At 37.6% G+C, this 24,487-nt stretch overlaps 1 protein-coding gene across 8 annotated transcripts in view; it reads right to left on the bottom strand.

Moving 5' to 3' along the window:
• Positions 1-24,487, bottom strand: part of LOC128237356 (protein still life, isoform SIF type 1-like) — a 124,322-nt gene that overhangs the window by 82,848 nt on the left and 16,987 nt on the right. For 4 of the 8 annotated variants that reach the window (XM_052952795.1, XM_052952794.1, XM_052952793.1 and 1 more), the window contains exon 1: positions 15,956-16,082. The exons of 2 other annotated variants lie outside the window; for them this stretch is intronic. The gene's annotated coding sequence lies outside the window, so the exon portion shown is untranslated. Of the gene's footprint in view, positions 1-2,354; positions 2,421-15,955; positions 16,083-18,057; positions 18,189-24,487 lie in introns of those variants that run through there. 2 more of the 8 variants (XM_052952788.1, XM_052952792.1) reach the window with 2 other exon arrangements.

The following is a 24,487-nucleotide window of genomic DNA, read 5'->3' on the forward strand; positions in this document are numbered from 1 at the left end:
TTCCTTTCGAAAATTAATGTTTTATGGCCTAAACCGTTACAAATGGTTTAAGAAAAATGCATAAAAGATCAATGTTTCAACTGAAATATAAAATTCTGCAATCAGATTAATTTTTTGTCAGCAGTCTTATTTAACTGGTTTCCATGGATTTTTGCAAAAATTGGCTCGTTCCAAGACAAAAAATAAAAAAAGTTGTCAAAACTTTCAATCTGTGAGATTGCAGCTTTAATAGACATTAAAAAGCTCATTTTAGTTATCTCTTTTAAATAACTTAGTAGCTCCTTTAAACAACAAAGGTATCGTGTTCAATCAATTAAGTATCTTGTGCAAACATTTTAATAAAATACAAAAGTAATTTTAATGAGTTTCTAAGTCATTATAATGCTAATGTCATTTAAATAATTTCCTTAGTCGTTTAATGAGATATGCAAGTCTTAAGTAAGTGAAATGATGTTCAAGAAGCAATTTTGTTGACAGCATGCCTGCAGATGCAATTATTTACTGTAAACCTGAACCAAATTGTACTGCTCTTGGGTTACATACCACCATTTTTTTTCTCACAGATACAAAAAAAACATTTTGTTGCTGGAGGGTCTAATATGACATAATTTCAGTGCACATCTTTTAAGTTAATTACGGTATTCTTCTGTTGCATTAAAAAACCACCTGCACAGCTCAACAAAGGTTTGAATCACAACAAATTTGAATGCAGACAAGTTTCTTGGCAAAAAAACTCAGAAAATTTATTGTAAAAGATAAATTTCATCTACCAGATATATTCCCACTCTCCAAAACTTCCCAGGCAAGAATCTTGCAATATCTCTAATGATTTTATCACAAGATGTTATGAGAAAAACTAAGGAAAGTTCCTTGTAAATATTGTTGAAATCCTAAACTCTGTTCTTGATGGTTTTCTGTCAAATTATTTTTACAGACATAATTCAAGGGGTGCCTGGAAAATTGTAGTATTTGCAATTTGAATTTATAGACAATTCTTGCAACTAAGGCATGGACCCATGTACCAGATCATCAATTACCCATGTGTATCCGGGTACCAATATATACATTTCAATCTGCAGACTAAACACCATAATAAAATATATAATAGTATATCAGAATATTAACAGAAACAAAGACATGTACAGTATGGAAGTTTTTTGTTTTTTGTTTTTCATATAAAAAGAGGAACTACTGTCTCTATTCATGTTGGCTCAGTCACAAAGGTAGGGGGGTTGTCATTTTTAGAAAAAAAAATTCTAATTCTGAATTGCATTGAGACGAAACATCTCATTCATTCACTTCAACAAGCAGCAGGCGACTGTGCAGGCTGACGTATAACACACAAAACATACAGAACACTAGATGGTAGTGCTGCTAAAATTGTACCCAGGTACCTGTCAAAACGTTCCCGGCACGTGCATACCTGTTCATGCCCTACTGACAAACAGTAGAGGACTTCGGTTCTTAATTTACTCACAACAATCTTTTTAGCAATTATCATCAATACCAAAAATCTCTCCAAATTTTCCATCCTTGAATGGAGAAGTGTATCAAGGACATTAAAAACAGACGTGCCAGAATGCCTACATTTACCTGTTGTTGTTTTATTAGTCGACTAGACAGTTATTTAAAGGGACTAGACACCAGATGATACCATTGCAAGAAAAAAAGAAAATTGGCAAAAACGTACTTAAAATTGATATCTTCGTTTACAACACATTGAATCTTACTAACTGATGTATCACATCGCTTAAGACACATGTATCTTTCACACTTTTTTGCGCTTTTTTCCAATTCCATATATACTGGGTATGTGTACCACGTAAATACCCAGTAAATTAAAACAAAGAGTCAGTATATGTATCTGAACTCTCACTTGACTTTCAGATGCATAATATACACACTATAAACTGAGAAACCATTATGCGCCATTTTTAAACGGGTCAACTTCGCTGAGACAGCGACAAAATAGTATTTTAATAATGTAAAATGATGTATTATCAGCCTCATACTAGTTTGTATTGATTAGTCTTAGTCCTAGGCTTGTTTTGAGGAAATACCTTATTTACTGATTTTGGGACCATCTGGTGTTTTATCCCTTTAAAAGCCACATTTATTTTAAAGCTTTACCTATAATACAGTAATATGAAAACAGTGTCTGGCACCATGTGTTCCAAAGAATATTTAAATATCTTGGAAGATTTTTTGAGATAAGGCCAAAGTTTAAAGTTTTTGTATGAAGATGACACCTATTGTGTTAACCAGACAAGTTAATTTTTAAGCTCAATAAAAAGGTTGAATTGAACAGAAAATATTTTTTATACACTAAATGATCAGAAACAAAACATAGCTACCTTTTTCAATATTGTCAAATGACTTAAATCCAGAGATCACATTACTGCAAAGTCAGCTCCAACAATGCATTTTGCATTAAAATGTGCATACAATATTAGGGTTGTGGATTGCTTTAGATCGAGAGCTTGAGAGATATTCCGAATGCAGAATTTTAGAATAATGCAAATCAGTCTGCAGATGTATTGTAGGAAATCACACTGTCATTTGAATACATTTTTTGTAGTCGTAATGATTGACAATTGTTATGTAAAGGTAATATAACAAGGGTGTCTGAATAACACCACAATGGCTATAATGCACCTTGATATTTGTCTTTGACAGCTAAAAAATGATTAACAATACAGTCAAGTCTAAAATGCTGTGAATCCATATTTATTTGTTCGTACAGAAGTTTTTGATTTTTTGAAAATACACATTTTCGTGGGTACTAAAATTGGTCAATTTCCATTTTTTTCCTTAAGAATTCAAAATATAAATTACCAACTGCAATACTAAATAATCTGCCAATTATCACCATGTGCTGAATGTGTGTTTTCCTTCAACTCCATCTGGTGGTTTATGGCACTCGATCCAGTGGGACAGTAAAAAATAGCCCAGATACACATGTCAATTATCTCAGAAACACATGTCAATTATCTCAGATACACATGTCAATTATCTCATGTACACATGTCAATTATCTCAGAAACACATGAGAATTATCTCAGAAACACATGTCAATGATTTCAGACACACATGTCAATTATCTCAGATACACATGTCAATTATCTTAGAAACATGATAACTATTATACACATGTCAATTATTTCAGATACACATTACTCAGAAACACATGTCAATTGTCTCAGATACACATGTCAATTACCTCAGAAACATATGTCAATTATCTCAGATACACATGTCCATTATCTCAGATACACATGTCAATTATCTCACAAACACATGTCAATGATCTCAGATACAGATGTCTATTATCTCAGATACACATGTCAATTATCTCAGATACACATGTCATTGATCTCAGATACAGATGTCTATTATCTCAGATACACATATCAATTATCTCAGATACACATGTCAATTATCTCAGAAACACATGTCAATTATCTCAGATACACATGTCAATGATCTCAGAAACACATGTCAATGATCTCAGAAACACATGTCAATGATCTCAGATACAGACATTTCAATTATCTCAGAAACTCATTTCAATTATCTCAGATACTCATGTCAATTATCTCCGAAACATAATAATTATTAAGTCAATACCTCAGATACACATGTCAATTATTTCAGATACACATGTCTCAAATACATATGTCAATTATCTCAGATACACATGTCAATTACCTCAGAAACATATGTCAATATCTTAGATACACATGTCAATTATCTCAGATACACATGTCAATTATCTGAGAAACACATGACAATTACCTCAGATACAAATGTCAATTAACCACGATACTCATGTCAATTATCTCAGAAACACATGTCAATTATCTCCAATACACATGTCAATTATCTCAAAGCACATGTCAATTATCTCAGATACACAATCTGTCATGTGTCTTAGATACACATGTCAATTATCTCAGATACACATGTCAATTATCTCAGATACACTTAATTGGCAAATTAAAGGCCATGAATAAAGATGCACCCTCATCAAAATATATATCAGTGAAGCTAGCCATTGAACCTCGACTAAGCATTTTGCAAACTGTGATAACACATCATGACCACACATTATTTTTAAGTTATTTCCACTTTATCATTTGTTCAATAAATTATCCTTTCATAGGAGATGTTTACAAACAGCATGTTTATCACTATCATCAGCACCCGAGCATATTGATAACATATTTTATACCCTATGCAAATCGGCTGTAAAAATCTTGTACTCATGAATATTTAATAAGGTGAAATCCAGCTGCTTGATTGGCATCCTTCGCACCCCGGCGTATTCATAACGGCACCCAAGCGTATTTATAACATATAATGATATATATCATATATGTTATGAATACACTTGGGTATATCATATAAATGAAACGAGTATGCTGGGGTTCCGCGAGGGTGGTTTATCATATGTTTCTGTAATTTTACATCATAAATAAGTAGAAAATATCTTCTTATTTCATGCATAAAATTTACAAAAACAAAATTGAATTCATATTTAATAGGAAAACCTTGCAAAATTTTCCTTAATGACGTCATACTTGGTAGGAAATTAAATGACTTTGCATTTTCTTCCCAGAATAGCATGCATTTATTTTACCATTTTTACAATGAAATGGGTAAAGTTTGAAGATAAACCATATGATTCTGGCACTTATTTTGTATAATTTTTAAACGGTAAATTCAGCTGAGACAGCAACATAATACTATTTTTAATCATGTAAAGGGATGTTAACAGTATTATCGGTTTCATATAAGCTTGTATTGACAATTCTTATACTCAGGCTTCTTTTGAGGAACTACTGTATTTGTTATTTTGGGACGGTCCGGTGTCTAAGTCCCTTTAAAGCTTACATGAACATAACATAGGCAGTATGAGGAGTAAACAAAGGTCAAATATTCAATTGTTTACGATGTTTATTCATTGGAATCTTTATACACCAAGGCGTCTCAGCCTCGGCAATGTGATGTTGGTTTAGGTCGTCATCATGCCCCCAGTGTGACACCACAATCAAGCGTATGCACTTATTTTGCCCACCCAGTGTGACACCACAATCAAGCTTATGCACCTATATTGCCCTCCAGTGTGACACCTCAATCAAGCTTATGCACCTATATTGCCCTCCAGTGTGACACCTCAATCAAGCTTATGCACCTATATTGCCCTCCAGTGTGACACCTCAATCAAGCTTATGCACCTATATTGCCCTCCAGTGTGACACCTCAATCAAGATTATGCACCTATATTGCCCACCCAGTGTGACACCACAATCAAGCTTATGCACCTATACTGCCCACCCAGTGTGACACCACAATCAAGCTTATGCACCTATATTGCCCTCCAGTGTGACACCTCAATCAAGATTATGCACCTATATTGCCCACCCAGTGTGACACCACAATCAAGCTTATGCACCTATACTGCCCACCCAGTGTGACACCACAATCAAGCTTATGCACCTATACTGCCCACCCAGTGTGACACCACAATCAAGCTTATGCACCTATATTGCCCTCCAGTGTGACACCACAATCAAGCTTATGCACCTATATTGCCCTCCAGTGTGACACCACAATCAAGCTTATGCACCTATATTGCCCTCCAGTGTGACACCTCAATCAAGCGTATGCACTTATATTGCCCACCCAGTGTGACACCACAATCAAGATTATGCACCTATATTGCCCCCCAGTGTGACACCACAATCAAGATTATGCACCTATATTGCCCTCCAGTGTAGCACCGCAATCAAGCTTTTGCACTTATTTTGCCCACCCAGTGTGACACCTCAATCAAGCTTACGCACCTATATTGCCCTCCAATGTGACACCTCAATCAAGCTTATGCACCTATATTGCCCTCCAGTGTGACACCACAATCAAGCTTATGCACCTATATTGCCCTCCAGTGTGATACCTCAATCAAGCTTATGCACCTATATTGCCCTCCAGTGTGACACCACAATCAAGCTTATGCACCTATATTGCCCTCCAGTGTGACACCACAATCAAGCTTATGCACCTATATTGCCCTCCAGTGTGACACCACAATCAAGATTATGCACCTATATTGCCCTCCAGTGTGACACCACAATCAAGCTTATGCACCTATATTGCCCTCCAGTGTGACATCACAATCAAGCTTATGCACCTATATTGCCCCCCAGTGTGACACCACAATCAAGATTATGCACCTATATTGCCCTCCAATGTGACACCTCAATCAAGCTTATGCACCTATATTGCCCTCCAGTGTGACACCTCAATCAAGCTTATGCACCTATATTGCCCTCCAGTGTGACACCACAATCAAGATTATGCACCTATATTGCCCCCCAGTGTGACACCACATTCAAGATTATGCACCTATACTGCCCACCTAGTGTGACACCACAATCAAGCTTATGCACCTATATTGCCCTCCAGTGTGACACCACAATCAAGATTATGCACCTATATTGCCCCCCAGTGTGACACCACATTCAAGATTATGCACCTATACTGCCCACCTAGTGTGACACCACAATCAAGCTTATGCACCTATATTGCCCTCCAGTGTGACACCACAATCAAGATTATGCACCTATATTGCCCTCCAGTGTGACACCACAATCAAGATTATGCACCTATATTGCCCCCCAGTGTGACACCACAATCAAGATTGTGCACCTATACTGCCCACCCAGTGTGACACCACAATCAAGCTTATGCACCTATATTGCCCTCCAGTGTGACACCTCAATCAAGCTTATGCACCTATATTGCCCTCCAATGTGACACCTCAATCAAGCTTATGCACCTATATTGCCCTCCAGTGTGACACCTCAATCAAGCTTATGCACCTATATTGCCCTCCAGTGTGACACCTCAATCAAGCGTATGCACTTATTTTGCCCACCCAGTGTGACACCACAATCAAGCTTATGCACCTATATTGCCCCCCAGTGTGACACCACAATCAAGATTATGCACCTATATTGCCCACCCAGTGTGACACCACAATCAAGATTATGCACCTATATTGCCCTCCAGTGTGACACCACAATCAAGATTATGCACCTATATTGCCCTCCAGTGTGACACCTCAATCAAGCTTATGCACCTATATTGCCCTCCAGTGTGACACCACAATCAAGATTATGCACCTATATTGCCCCCCAGTGTGACACCACAATCAAGATTATGCACCTATACTGCCCACCCAGTATGACACCACAATCAAGCTTATGCACCTATATTGCCCTCCAGTGTGACACCACAATCAAGCTTATGTACCTATATTGCCCCCAGTGTGACACCACAATCAAGAATATGCACCTATATTGCCCTCCAGTGTGACACCACAATCAAGCTTATGCACCTATATTGCCCTCCAGTGTGACACCTCAATCAAGCTTATGCACCTATATTGCCCTCCAATGTGACACCTCAATCAAGCTTATGCACCTATATTGCCCTCCAGTGTGACACCACAATCAAGCTTATGCACCTATATTGCCCTCCAGTGTGACACCTCAATCAAGCGTATGCACTTATTTTGCCCACCCAGTGTGACACCACAATCAAGCTTATGCACCTATATTGCCCTCCAGTGTGACACCTCAATCAAGCTTATGCACCTATATTGCCCTCCAGTGTGACACCTCAATCAAGCGTATGCACTTATATTGCCCACCCAGTGTGACACCACAATCAAGATTATGCACCTATATTGCCCCCCCCCCCCCCAGTGTGACACCACAATCTTGCTTATGCACCTATATTGCCCCCCCAGTGTGACACCACAATCAAGCATATGCACCTATATTGCCTACCAAGTGTGACACCACAATCTTGCTTATGCACCTATATTGCCCCCCAGAGTGACGCCACAATCAAACTTATACACCTATATTGCCCAACTAGTGTGACACCACAATCAAACTTATGCACCTATATATTGCCCACCAAGTGTGACACCACAATCTTGCTTATGCACCATTTTTCCCTACAGTTAGGTACCACGATCTTGCTTATGCAACTATTTTACATCACCCCTGAGTGTGACACCATGATCTTGCTTTGCACCTATATTACATCCCCCTCAGTGTGATGCCACATTCTTGCTTATGCATCTATATAACATCCCCTCACAGTGCGACACCACAATCTTGCTTATGCACCGATGTTGCCCCCCAGTGTGACACCATGTTCTTGCTTATGCACCTATATTACATCCCCCACAGTGTGACACCACAACCTTGCTTATGCACCGATGTTGCCCCCCAATGTTACACTCCAATCTTGCTTATGCACCTTTATTACACCCCATACAGTGGGACAACATGATCTTGCTTATGCACTGATATTGCCCATCAGTGTGACACCACAATCTTGCTTATGGACCTATATTGCCCCATGTGTGACAACACAATTTTGCTTATGCACCTATATTGCTCGAAATGTAATTCCACCTTCAAGCTTATGCACCTATACTGCCACCCAGTGTGACACCACCGTCAAGATGTTGCACTTATATTGCCCTCCAGTGTAGCACCGCAATCAAGCTTTTAAACCTATACAGCCACCCCAGTGTGACACCACTATCAAGCTTATGCACCTATACTGCCACCCCAGTGTGTCACAGCAATCAAGCTTATGCACCTATACTGCCACCCAGTGTGACACCACCATCAAGCTGTTGCACTTATATTGCCCTCCAGTGTAGCACCGCAATCAAGCTTTTGCACCTATACAGCCACCCCAGTGTGACACCACCATCAAGCTGTTGCACCTATATTGCCCTCCAGTGTGACACCCCAATCAAGCTTTTGCACCTATACAGCCACCCAAGTGTGACACCACTATAAAGCTTATGCACCTATACTGCCACCCCAGTGTGTCACCAACATCAAGCTTATGCACTTACATTGCCACCAGTGTGACACCCTTCATCAATCTTATGCACCTATACTGCCCACCCAGTGTGACACCACAATCAAGATTATGCACCTATATTGCCCTCCAGTGTGACACCTTAATCAAGATTATGCACCTATATTGCCCTCCAGTGTGATACCTCAATCAAGATTATGCACCTATATTGCCCTCCAGTGTGATACCTCAATCAAGATTATGCACCTATATTGCCCTCCAGTGTGACACCACAATCAAGATTATGCACCTATATTGCCCTCCAGTGTGACACCACAATCAAGATTATGCACCTATATTGCCCTCCAGTGTGACACCTCAATCAAGCTTATGCACCTATATTGCCCTCCAGTGTGACACCACAATCAAGATTATGCACCTATATTGCCCTCCAGTGTGACACCTCAATCAAGATTATGCACCTATATTGCCCTCCCAGTGTGACACCACAATCAAGATTATGCACCTATATTGCCCTCCAGTGTGACACCACAATCAAGATTATGCACCTATATTGCCCTCCAGTGTGACACCACAATCAAGATTATGCACCTATATTGCCCTCCAGTGTGACACCACAATCAAGCTTATGCACCTATACTGCCCACCCAGTGTGACACCACAATCAAGCTTATGCACCTATACTGCCCACCCAGTGTGACACCACAATCAAGCTTATGCACCTATACTGCCCACCCAGTGTGACACCACAATCAAGATTATGCACCTATATTGCCCTCCAGTGTGACACCACAATCAAGCTTATGCACCTATATTGCCCTCCAGTGTGATACCTCAATCAAGCTTATGCACCTATATTGCCCTCCAGTGTGACACCACAATCAAGCTTATGCACCTATATTGCCCTCCAGTGTGACACCACAATCAAGCTTATGCACCTATATTGCCCTCCAGTGTGACACCACAATCAAGATTATGCACCTATATTGCCCTCCAGTGTGATACCTCAATCAAGCTTATGCACCTATATTGCCCTCCAGTGTGACACCACAATCAAGCTTATGCACCTATATTGCCCACCAGTGTGACACCACAATCAAGATTATGCACCTATATTGCCCCCCCAGTGTGACACCTCAATCAAGATTATGCACCTATATTGCCCTCCAGTGTGACACCACAATCAAGCTTATGCACCTATATTGCCCTCCAGTGTGACACCACAATCAAGCTTATGCACCTATATTGCCCTCCAGTGTGACACCACAAACAAGCTTATGCACCTATATTGCCCTCCAGTGTGACACCACAATCAAGCTTATGCACCTATATTGCCCCCCCCCCCCCAGTGTGACACCTCAATCAAGATTATGCACCTATATTGCCCTCCAGTGTGACACCACAATCAAGCTTATGCACCTATATTGCCCTCCAGTGTGACACCACAATCAAGCTTATGCACCTATATTGCCCTCCAGTGTGACACCACAATCAAGCTTATGCACCTATATTGCCCTCCAGTGTGACACCACAAACAAGCTTATGCACCTATATTGCCCTCCAGTGTGACACCACAATCAAGCTTATGCACCTATATTGCCCCCCCCCCCCAGTGTGACACCTCAATCAAGATTATGCACCTATATTGCCCTCCAGTGTGACACCACAATCAAGCTTATGCACCTATATTGCCCTCCAGTGTGACACCACAATCAAGCTTATGCACCTATATTGCCCTCCAGTGTGACACCACAATCAAGCTTATGCACCTATATTGCCCTCCAGTGTGACACCTCAATCAAAATTATGCACCTATACTGCCCACCCAGTGTGACACCACAATCAAGATTATGCACCTATACTGCCCTCCAGTGTGACACCACAATCAAGCTTATGCACCTATATTGCCCTCCAGTGTGACACCACAATCAAGCTTATGCACCTATATTGCCCACCCAGTGTGACACCTCAATCAAGATTATGCACCTATATTGCCCTCCAGTGTGACACCTCAATCAAGCTTATGCACCTATATTGCCCTCCAGTGTGATACCTCAATCAAGCTTATGCACCTATATTGCCCTCCAGTGTGACACCACAATCAAGCTTATGCACCTATATTGCCCACCAGTGTGACACCACAATCAAGATTATGCACCTATATTGCCCCCCCAGTGTGACACCTCAATCAAGATTATGCACCTATATTGCCCTCCAGTGTGACACCTCAATCAAGCTTATGCACCTATATTGCCCTCCAGTGTGACACCACAATCAAGCTTATGCACCTATATTGCTCTCCAGTGTGACACCACAATCAAGCTTATGCACCTATATTGCCCACCCAGTGTGACACCACAATCAAGATTATGCACCTATATTGCCCTCCAGTGTGACACCACAATCAAGCTTATGCACCTATATTGCCCTCCAGTGTGACACCACAATCAAGCTTATGCACCTATATTGCCCACCCAGTGTGACACCACAATCAAGCTTTTGCACCTATATTGCCCTCCAGTGTGACACCACAATCAAGCTTATGCACCTATATTGCCCCCCCAGTGTGACACCTCAATCAAGATTATGCACCTATATTGCCCTCCAGTGTGACACCACAATCAAGCTTATGCACCTATACTGCCCACCCAGTGTGACACCACAATCAAGATAATGCACCTATATTGCCCTCCAGTGTGACACCACAATCAGGTTTATGCACCTATATTGCCTTCCAGTGTGATACCTCAATCAAGCTTATGCACCTATATTGCCCTCCAGTGTGACACCTCAATCAAGCTTATGCACCTATATTGCCCTCCAGTGTGACACCTCAATCAAGATTATGCACCTATATTGCCCTCCAGTGTGACACCACAATCAAGCTTATGCACCTATATTGCCCTCCAGTGTAGCACCGCAATCAAGCTTTTGCACCTATACAGCCAACCCAGTGTGACACCACCATCAAGCTGTTGCACTTATATTGCCCTCCAGTGTGACACCGCAATCAAGCTTTTGCACCTATACAGCCATCCCAGTGTGACACAACTATCAAGCTTATGCACCTATACTGCCACCCCAGTGTGTCACTGCAATCAAGCTTATGCACCTATAGCGCCCCCCCCCCCCCCCCCAGTGTGACACCACTATCAAGCTTATGCATCTATACTGCCCCCCCACCCAAGTGTGACACCAACATCAAGCTTATGCACCTATACTGCCCCCCCCCCCCGCCAGTGTGACACCACCATCAAGCTTATGCACCTATATTGCCCCCCAGTGTAACATCAAGCTTATGCACCTATACTGCCCCCCCCCCCGCCAGTGTGACACCACCATCAAGCTTATGCATCTATATTGCCCCCCCCCAAGTGTAACATCAAGCTTATGCACCTATACTGCCCCCCCCCCCAAGTGTGACACCACCATCAATCTTATGCACCTATACTGCCCACTAAGTGTGACACCACCATCAAGCTTATGCACCTATTCTGCCCCCCTCCCCCAAGTGTGACATCACCATCAATCTTATGCACCTATACTGCCCACTAAGTGTGACACCACCATCAAGCTTATGCACCTATTCTGCCCCCCCCCCCCCCCAAGTGTGACACCACCATCAATCTTATGCACCTATACTGCCCACTAAGTGTGACACCACAATCAAGCTTATGCACCTATACTGCCCCCCCCCTGTATAATTGTTACTGTGAAGATGTGCATGAAGTTGTTAATTTTATCAACAATGATTTATAAACAATAAAATGATTGTAAAAGAAATCATCAGAACATGTCTATTTCCTATCCATGGGCCTGTCTAAATCCTGTCCGTCTGGATTAACTGCTATCAAGTTTATATGCCCTGTTCTCATCTGGTGGGGAAAATATGGTAGGTTCATAAACATATGGTTCCCACAAAAGTGATTGATACTAGTGTTCACATATTATATTTTTTTATTCTGAAGCATTTATTGATAGTGGCTGTTGCTTCAAGTGAGTCTCGGAATCAAGTGCAACATCTTACAGCCTGTCGTACCACTTCACACATCAAAGAAAGCCTATTGCCTATGTCAGCAAATGAGCATATTCTTTTAGGTATAAATGTGGAGGTTACTACTATGCAGCTGGCTCAAACACTCACAAACTAAAGACACGATCCATACATGTACAACTTTCATTCAGGGTTTTACATCAACGACCAATAAAATTGAAGCCTTAAATATTGATCTTTAAGTGCCGAAAAATCACTGTTCAAAATCTCTTTTTGGGCGGTACAAATTGGCTGTCTCTTCGTTGCAAAATAGCTTTTTAATCATCATGGTTTTATTAGCTGCCTGACTGAGTATACTTTGCTAACTTTATTTGAAAACAGAAGCATAATGTTCTAATAACTTGCTTCATTATCATCGTAAAATAAATAATCAAGAGCACCATGGGGGACCACTTTTTTGTTGTAATTTTTCAGTCAAACAAGAGGCATAACTTAACAATTATTACAGCCAGAGTTATATGCATTGCTTTACATGTGCATAATTGTCTCTGGTAAGCTTCATTATCATTGTAAAATAAATAAACAAAAGCACCATAGAGGCAATGCATGAACACTTTTCTGTTATTATTGTTCAGTCAAACTATGGGCATAACTCAACAATTATTACAGCTCTAGAGTAATGGGCCTTGCTAACCATAACGTAACAATTATTACAGCTAGAGTTATGGGCCTTGCTAACCATAACTTAACAATTATGACAGACAGAGTTCTGGCCCTTGAACTAAATAACTCAACAGTTATTACAGCTAGAGTTATGGGCCTTGTTATACATAACTTAAAAATTATTACAGACAAGAGTTATGGGCCTTGAACTACATAACTCAACAATTATTGCAGCTAGAGCTATGGGCCTTGTTATTCATTACTTAACAATTATTACAGCTAGACCTATGGGCCTTGCCTAACATTACTCAACAATTATTACAGCTAGAGCTATGGGCCTTGCTAACCATAACTTAACAATTATTACAGACAAGAGTTATGGGCCTTATGTTGTACATAACTCAACAATTATTACAGCTAGAGCTATGGGCCTTGCTAACCATAACTTAACAATTATTACAGACAGAGTTATGGGCCTTATGTTGTACATCACTCAACAATTATTACAGCTAGAGCTATGGGCCTTGCTAACCATAACTTAACAATTATTACAGACAGAGTTATGGGCCTTATGTTGTACATCACTCAACAATTATTACAGTTAGAGCTATGGGCCTTGCTATACATTACTTAACAATTATTACAGCTAGAGCTATGGGCCTTGCTATAAATTACTTAACAATTATTACAGCTAGAATTATCAGCCTTGCTATACATTACTTAACAATTATTACAGCTAGAGCTATGAGCCTTGTTATAAATTACTTAACAATTATTACAGCTAGAGCTATCAGCCTTGCTATACATTACTTAACAATTATTACAGCTAGAGCTATGAGCCTTGCTATACATTACTTAACAATTATTACATCTAGAGTTATCAGCCTTGCTATACATTACTTAACAATTATTACAGCTAGAGCTATCAGCCTTACTATACATTACTTAACAATTATTACAGCTAGAATTATCAGCCTTGCTATACATTACTTAACAATTATTACAGCTAGAGCTATGAGCCTTGCTATACATTACTTAACAATTATTACAGCTAGACCTATGGGCCTTACTAGACATTACTTAACAATTATTTCAGCTAAAGTTATCAGCCTTGCTATACATTACTTAGCAATTATTACAGCTAGAGCTATGAGCCTCGCTATACATTACTTAACAATTATTACATCTAGAGTTATGGGCCTTGTTATACATTACTCAACAATTATTACAGCTAGAGCTATGGGCCTTGTTACACAAAATAATTATTACAGACAGAGTAGTGGGCCTTGCTATACATAACTCAACAATTATTACAGACAGAGTTAGGAGCCTTGGTAACCATTACTTAACAACTATTACAGACAGAATTATGGGCCTTGCTGACCATAACTTAACAATTATTACAGACAGAGTTATGGGCCTTGTTATACATAACTTAACAATTATTACAGACAGAGTTATGGGCCTTGCTGACCATAACTTAACAATTATTACAGCTAGAGCTATGGGACTTGCTATACATTACTTAACAATGATTACAGCTAGAGTTATGGGCCTTACAACAAATAATTCAACAATTATTACAGCTAGAGTTATGGGCTTTACAATAAAGAACTCAACAATTATTACAGACAGAGGTATGGGCCTTACATTACATATCTCAACAATTATTACAGCTAGAGCTATGGGCTTTACAATAAATATCTCAACAATTATTACAGCTAGAGTTATGGGCTTTACAATAAAAACTCAACAATTATTACAGACAGAGGTATGGGCCTTACATTACATATCTCAACAATTATTACAGCTAGAGTTATGGGCTTTACAATAAAGAACTCAACAATTATTGCAGCTAGAGTTATGGGCCTTACAATAAATAACTCATCAATCATTACAGCTAGAGTTATGGGCCTTGCTATCCATGTGCATAATGTCTCTGGTAACCTTTAAGCTATGGCCAAGTTTCAAGTTTTTACATGACAATGATGGCATTGTTGACAATGACACCCAAGCTGTGACAAATCCATGACTTTTTTCATCAAAAAGCAGATACCAATTGAACATTATTAGATGTAGTGTAAATTCAGGGTTGATGACTCAGTATTGTCATATCCATTTAATTACTTCCTCATTCACATTATGAAACCATTTGTTTCCTAATTAATTTCACATGTTGAAATGAAGCCACAAATAAATATTTCCTACAAAATATTTCCATGGCAACATATGAAAACACGGGATTTGCAAGAGATTACAGAAAAGCCCTCAATTTTTGCAGGGTAAAGGATTGGAATTGCAAAAGTTTTAAGATACTTACTAAAACAAATAGAACTCTACCTGAGAAAAATCTTCAAAGTCAACCAAATAAACAAATATACTTACTAGACTTTATTAATACTTTCCAACCAAGATACACTTTATTTTCTAGAAAATTATTTACTTTGTGAGGTTGAATGTTTGTTTTTATGCAAAAACATTTTATCTATATTTGATCAAAATCCTGTACAAAACAATTAACAACAACAGCAGCTGCTGCAGATGAAAATTCTCATGGCATATTAATGCACCGTAATTTACATCCAGAACTATCTTACACATTGTATTAGGCCACACCAAAATAATATTTTGTTGTGGATTTAACTGCTCCCATTTTTTGAACAATGTTAAAATAAAATATTTACTTTTACTTTATCTACTCATTTTTTCACTGTGAACCAGATTTTTTTTGTGGTAATAAGCTTCATTTGAAATCTGCAATTTGATCAATAAGAATTTTCCTACGCAGAGACATTCCTTACAATTTTTAAGTATTGTTTTGTAAAGGGAAGCTACCCATGCCTGGAGTTTAATATAGGAAACAGGTTTAGCATGAGTGTCAATCACATACAAGAAGATTTCAGCTTCCAGTGCATTCGGAACTCCACGGCCATTTTCCATCGAAAACACCCTCGGATGTATTCCAATACACCAATAGAAGTAGTTCATAAAAAAAAAAAATAATAGTAGTATTTATTTGTAGTGTTTTAATGTGTATTTTGTACATCTATGTTTAAAATGATTGCCAGTGAAGTGAATTATTGATAAATCATTAAGATTCCAAACAGTAAAGTCGTATAGGTTAATTAACTGCTAAATTGAAATTACTACGTGATCTACTTGCAGCGTAGTTAAAATATAAAGATTTCTGACACTGTAATTTCCAGCCATATACATCTAAGGTTGTTATTGCTGGGAAATGGTCGAGGAGTTCAGAATGCTGCCAGTAAACATGTTTAGAATTTTCAAAATGAGGTGAAATGTTTTTTTCACATTGAAATGAAAAAAAATGATCTTCAAAGAAATGTTTTAAAGGGCAGCAATGTGAAACGTTTGTCAGATGATTACAACACAAGTTGGCAATTGTACTAGCTTTTTATTCTTTTTAGCAGCTTTTTTGCTCAAATGGCTTTTATCTGATTTAAAAGTCATGATAATCACGATTAGCATTTTACCTGACGCCCAAGATGTTGAAGATATCCTTAAACCCTTCAGGAATAAATTTTATTGTTTGGCCTAAAATGATGTTTGAACGTTATTTTTGAGCAAATACTGACAAAAACAATAATTTCCAACAATTATCTGGTCACACATAGCGAACAGTATAGATGAACATGCCATTGCCTTTACAGCTATAGTGGAAAATAATATATATTCACTCCATATTGTTTTCATGTTACCTCTGTCACATGCTAACCTCATATTTCCTTTTTTGATATTCAAAATCTATCAAAATAAGTGCCTTAATACAGTTGTAATTACATTGATTCAGGTAAATAAGTTGTCGTAAACTTTTGCTAAAAGCAGGGTTATTATTTTTTATGTATAAAAACATTCTTTTCTTAAAATATGTTATAACTATTTTAGAAATTTTGTTTATCCTATTTTTTGCTTAATCAAAACTCTTTAGTAAATAGGAGGGATCGGAACATTTCCCATTGTCCAATAGAGATTAAGTTCAAGATTGAGTTCAAAATTGTGTAAAAAAAAATAAAAAATAAGGTTAATTTTTAGGACATTATGCAGAAATCTTTCTTTTTGATATTGATAATTTTAAAAAATCGCTCTTTAATTGCTTGATTTGGCTTTAATGAAAAATTGTTTTACAATTATTTCTACGCTTCTGTACTAAGTCCAATTTTATTTTTTTCTTAATCCAGTGGAACATAAATGAATTATTTTGTGTGGGTCTACAGTAACCTGCAAAAACAAGAATTTCACTCAATTCAAGCAAAGAGAAAGTCATGATGTAAGTTAGAACAAAAATCCACACACCTTCCAGCAGGATCAATTAAAAGAGTTATGAAAGCAGCTATTATAAGCCTTTCTGTCACTACTCAGAACTTCAGGTAAATATTACCAGACTCTGCTTTTAATTATAGAAAAACTTTAACCAGATACACCATCTGATTCTACCATGATTCCAGATTTCTGAACAATTATCTTACTTCCTTGTTCCTACAATCCAAATATTTAAAAAGAATGCCGTTTTTGTTCTGGAAAATCCAAACAATACACAATTTTAGTCACATGAACACTTCGCCAGACAATCATATATATCAACACTGAAATCGCCAAGCCAATAATTGGCACCGAGGAACATTTCCACAGGTCTTCAGGATATAGGAGTACTTGATAATGAGATGTATATTTAGACAATTGAAAATGAACACCTGGTGTGCTACAAAGATGAACTGTGCTTGGAAACAAAGAACACATAAAATGCTAAAATTCAAAGTGCTTCAAATGACAACATATTTACAGAAATTGTATAAAATATGTCCTTTTTTTTAATTTGAAATCCCAAATTATCTCATTGTATAATAAATGCATTTGGTATTCACCTAGTGCATTTGGCTTGTACAAGTCTAGTAATTTTTTGTGCATAGATGTGCATTTGGAGTGAGCCTATTGATTTGAAGGGTAGCTAGTGAATTTGGAGGGTAGCTAGCGCATTAGAAGGGTAGCTTGTGAGTTTGGAGGAAAGCTGGTTAAGTTTGGAGGGTAGCTACTACATTTGGAGGGTAGCTGGTAAATTTGGAGGGTCACTAGTAAGTTTTGAGAGAAAACGTTAAGGGTACCTGGTAAATTTGAAGGGTATCTGGTACAGTGTACGGTAACTAGTGCATTGAGGGTAGGTAGTATATTGGTAGTATATTTTGAGGGTAGGTAGTATATTTTGTTAAGGTAGCTAGTCTATTTTGAGGGTAGGTTAAGTATGCTTTGAGGGTAGCTAGTATATTTTGAGGGTAGCTAGTATATTTTGAGGGTGGCTAGTATATTTTGAGGGTAGCTAATATACTTTGAGGGTAGCTAGTATATTTTGAGGGTAGCTAGTATATTTTGAGGGTAGCTAGTATATTTTGAGGGTAGCTAGTATACTTTGAGGGTAGCTAGTATATTTTGAGGGTGGCTAGTATACTTTGAGGGTAGCTAGTATACTTTGAGGGTAGCTAGTAGATTTTGAGGGTGGCTAGTATACTTTGAGGGTAGCTTGTATATTTTGAGGGTGGCTAGTAAACTTTGAGGGTAGCTAGTATACTTTGAGGGTAGCTAGTATATTTTGAGGGTGGCTACTATATATTAAGGGTAGCTAGAGCACTGTGATGGTTACAAGCTAATGCATTTGATGGTAAGCTACAATATTTTGAGGGTTGCTAATATGATTTGAGGGTAGTAAGTGCATTTGAAGGTAGGTAGTATATTTTGAGGGTTACATATAGCTAGTGCATTATGAGGGAAGCTAGTGCAATTTGAGGGTAGCTAGTATATTTTGAGGGTAGCTTGTGCATTTAAGGGTAGCTAGTGCATTTGAGGGTAGCTAGTGTGCATTTGAGGGTAGCTAGTGCATTTGAGGGTAGCTAGTGCATTATGAGGGTAGCTACATGTAGTTTTTTAGGGTAGCTAGTATATTTTTAGGGTAGCTAGTATATTTTTAGGGTAGCTAGTGCATTTGAGGGTATTTAGTGCATAATGAGGGTAGCTAGTGCATTATGAAGGTAGCTAGTGCATTATAAGGATAGCTAGTGCATTTTGGGGTAGCCAGGTAATATTGAAGGTAGCTTGTGTATTTTTCGTTCACCTAGTGCATTTGGTGTACCCTTGCATTAGGCACCAACCTAATACATTTGTCTAGTACCATAACAGAGTAATGAGGGTTGCTAGTAAATTCAGTGTTTACAAAAATGCATTTGGTGCATTAGGAATAAACCTATTGCATTTTATGCTTTATATGTTCCAAATGCACTATGTGTCATTTGGTGATGCTGAAATTTTACAATTAATCACCTATTAAATACATTCTGATCATACTTGCAAAATGCAATCCCATTACTGAACAATATTTGTTTCCTAGTCTCATTTCATCCTGACATCGGTATTAATGATTGCATGATACACTTGTCTTTCAATATCTTTTAATAGAGCAATCAGATGGCACTGATAAACCATTAGTTATCAAAACAATAACCCTTACTGTATAGAAATTCTCTGGCAAGCTCGCTGCTGTTATTCTTTGTGGAGAAGTTCCAAGAAAATTGTTTATGATATTTGATCAATCATCCCGGAAATTATTTTCAGATTTTTGTATGTATCTTTCACTTAGTACTTGAACTATGGGAGAGAAACATATTGTTGCTTGCTGTGAAAAAAAGAATCAACCCACACATAAGATTTGTTAAAGCTGCACTCTCACAGATTGACTGTTTTGAAACTTATTTTTATTTTTTGTTTTGGAATGAGCCATTTTTCTCTTGAATGTCTGAAAAACAGTGATATAAGACTGATGACAAAAAATCAGCTAGCAGATTTTCATAGATATGGACAAAAATTGATGCTTTATGCTAATAAACTCATTTTCCTTAAAGCATTAGTAACACTTTAAGCCATAAAACATACATTTTCAAGCATACATATGAAAAACTGTGATCTGATCATTGGTTTCCAGACATTTATGCAAAAATTGGCTTATTCCAAGTCTAATTTTTTTTCCAAAAGTTGCCAAGATGGTCATTCTGTGAGTGTGCAGCTTTAAAGAGTAAAACTGAATTTATTTTATTGGTTTCAAAAATAAATGTTAAGTCTTACATACATGTTCATACATTTCGGTAGTATCTATGAGAATGTTCAAAAACATTTTTCTTTACAATAATACTTCTCACAAGCTTGCATTCAATGCACCATAAGCCTGGTTGAGACTCCTCTTAAAATTGCTCATAATATCAGGGATGTGCCGATTAAAGCTGAAAGGCAGAAACCATTTTATGCCCTCAATGGGGGTAATGGGAATGAAGCATCCTGCCGCTTTTTAAAAGCCCTTTTGAGAGCTCTCCTGACATCAAATTTGAAGCAAGCTGGAGTGTCAATACTATCAAACAACAAATAACTAAAGTTACCTACACTTAACTTTTTAAAATCTATAAAAAACTAAAAAAGAAAAATTGGTTTCTGGAGTCATTATATTCGCAAAAATCCGTGAATCTGCGGACCAATTATGCCCCTATCATATATACATTTAAAATATCATTTATGCATAGATAACGAAAATTTCCATGGAGGCTGCTCTGATGTGGAAAGGTCGACTATGATGTGGCTGTGTCGGGACGGGCACATAGCGAGAATCAGCGTCTTCCCGGGTAACCAGTGAACTATTAAATGACATGGTCATGTGTTTACTGCTGTATTGATGGTGACTCATTGTGACATATTCATATTTTGTTTCACCTATGATATATAATTATGTCCATTTTATGTAAGAATTACTTAACTACGAAACTAAATATTACAAGAAGAAATTACATTTTATTTACTTGTATTCATTGTGTTTACCTATCATTTTGAGTGAGATTGACTTTCACTTAATGAGCTTTGAAAGATCTTGAAAAATACCTCAAGTTGCACAATTGGTGAATGAAATATTAAAAAACACCCGTCCTTGGCCCATTCCCTTTATCAGCCCAACATCCATTAAATAAATCCTGGGGGAAATACTGGTTAAAAGGGAACTTTGGAACAAATTTGGTCAGTAGGGTAGCATTCTTTTTTCTTTTTCTTTTTATTCTTAATGACAATAATGGATATTAATATTTATTAAGAAAATATTTTCATGTTTTGCATGCACTAAAATGGCTAAATAATATACAAGGCTTCTAAAGACCGGCAATTTGCCGGTCTGGATCGATTTTGACCAAGCCAGACCAATTTCAGTTTCAAAAAGTGTCGAAAAAATTGGTCCGAAATTTTCTCATTTTTTTATAATTTCGGTCCAAAACGACTAAGTCAGTAAAAATTGTAATGCACAAACATTCTTGGGTCATTCGCACATTCAAAACTACCTCCAATAAAAGTGTCCTAGTTACCATCAGACCAATGCAACCAGCTGCTTTTTCCGCTTCGCTGAACACTCGATCTGTTAATAAGCAGACGCTTGCAATCGGTTCAATCACGTGTAGTGGTAGGTCACAGAAGACACAATTAAACAAATTATAAGTAAATTATGTGCTTGCAGCTATCCTGATTAGGTGTTAAAATCAGTCCATATTTTCAAGATTGCTATGTCGTTGATCATTACATGATGTATCTGTTTGTTCATTATCGTTAAATTTAAACTGTACTAATCAAAGTAGCATTGCTGGTTAAGTTAACAGTTTTTAAGATAAAAACAATTGTAATTGTTAATCTGCGAAAGCATGAGAATTCCAAATTAACTAACCCAGTCCTATAGGATATCAACAGGGACACGCTTGATTAACTACAGAGTCTTAAAGCTGAGTGCGCCGCTTACGTTACTTTAATACACTGTAATGAAACATTTGTTGTCGCTATAAAACTAATAGGTAGAAGCGCCGATTGATTGAGATACATATGATTATCCAAGATTATCAGTTGAAATATGTTGACCAACTGTTAGTTTGTAGTAGTATTAAGCAAATAAATCATAATACTGTTTCACTTTTTTTCATCTGACCGTTTTCGCCGGCTGCAGTTAATTACAATCCGACGCAGCAGCGTTTCTTGTTAGAAACACTGCAGAACTCGATGAGATACTCATTTGAAATTAAGTTTGTATCAATTACTATCTAATTCGGCTATGATGGTTCTAGAGCCCTCTTACGAATTGCCACATCGCAAATTTTTTTGACAGAATACACATTGCGAGAATGTGTGGCATTTTTATACAATTGGACTTTAGAACTGGTCTTTTTTTTTGGGGGGGGGGATTATTTATTTTCTTTTTCTTTTCTTTTTCTTTTTTTTTTTTTGGGGGGGGGGCTGTTGTCGTCGGGTCCGGACCTATTCAGGTTCCAAACTTTTAGAAGCCCTGATTATATATGCAAATCTAAAACCCAATTTAAACCCAAATTCAATATCAAATCAGAACACCAAAAGAAATGGTGCACCCTACTACTTCTCTCGACTGTCTGTACACAAGAACTTTTCGTATTTGATATCATCAAAATTGCTTTGCCTCCAAGAAGCAAATTTTAGAAACAACATCACACAATGATATAATATAATAACAAGTTAATTTTTCGGATGGTAGGTTTTGATTACATTAGATCCATGTCGAGGATGAGCTTAAAATACTCAGACAAAGAGCTGTTGTTGGCATCCACAGTGGATATGCCACCAAAATCTTGATTCAAAGAATAGCTGTTTGAAATTATGAGATTTAGAGATCTGATTGGCTTATATTATACTCAATCTTACTAAGTGTCCAATCAAAATTACAGAATGACACAACACAGTATAAAAGTATAAACAAATTGTCATCATCTCCTGTATATGGGATGAGTGAAAAAAACATAACCAGGCAGCTTGCAAAAAACAAAAACAGAACATTTATTTGGTTTTGGTAAAAAAATGGTCCACACTTCTATAAAACATTTAATAAAAAAATCATTGGCCTAAACTTTGCAAAAATGAAGACCAGACTGATTTACTCAGAAAAAGAAGCAAACCGGCTATGTGAACAAAATGGACGAAAGCTTTTATTTTTCGGTTAATTATATTGATGAACAGATAATTAGGGAATAAGTGGCTTTAACTGTTTTATTGGAGCAGCTGAATATTAAACCCTAAGAACCATTAAAACCTTTTTCTTCTTACAATCAGGAAGAAAACCAACAAGAAAACAATAATATTTAACAGTGAGTTATATTTTGTGCATTGTATTTCATTTATTTGGCCACTGGTCAATGATGAATGTGTGAGGAATAACCACTATGGTCAGTTGGCATCTTAAACACATGGAAAACAAATGATGTTGCAAACCAAAGATGGCAGATATTGGTCAGCGATTACAGTTGGCCACTGGTCAATGATAAGATGTGTCTAGGAATAACCACTATGACCAGTTGACATCACAATCACAAGTGAGGTTGCTAACCAATGATGGCAAACATTGACCAATGATTACAAGATAGCCACTGGTCAATGATGGATGTGTCTTATGAATGACCACTATGGTCATTTGACATCTCAAACACATGGAAACAAGTAAGGTTGCTATCCAATGGAGACATATATTGACCAATGATTACAGTTGGCCACTGGTCAATGATGAATAAGTCAGTTGACATCTTGAACGCTAGTGAAACAAATGAGGTTGCTAATCAATGATGGCAGAAATTGACCAATGATTACAAGATAACCACTGGTCAATGATGGTTGTGTCTTAGGAATGACCACTATGGTCAGTTGACATCTTGAACACCAGTGAAACAAATGAGGTTGCTAACCAATAATGGCAGAAATTGACCAATGATTACAAGATAGCCACTGGTCAATGATGGTTGTGTCTGAGGAATGACCACTATGGTCAGTTGACATCTTGAACACCAGTGAAACAAATGAGGTTGCTAACCAACAATGGCAGAA

The sequence above is a fragment of the Mya arenaria genome, chromosome 6 (genome assembly GCF_026914265.1).
Source record: "Mya arenaria isolate MELC-2E11 chromosome 6, ASM2691426v1".
Classification (NCBI taxonomy): domain Eukaryota; kingdom Metazoa; phylum Mollusca; class Bivalvia; order Myida; family Myidae; genus Mya; species Mya arenaria.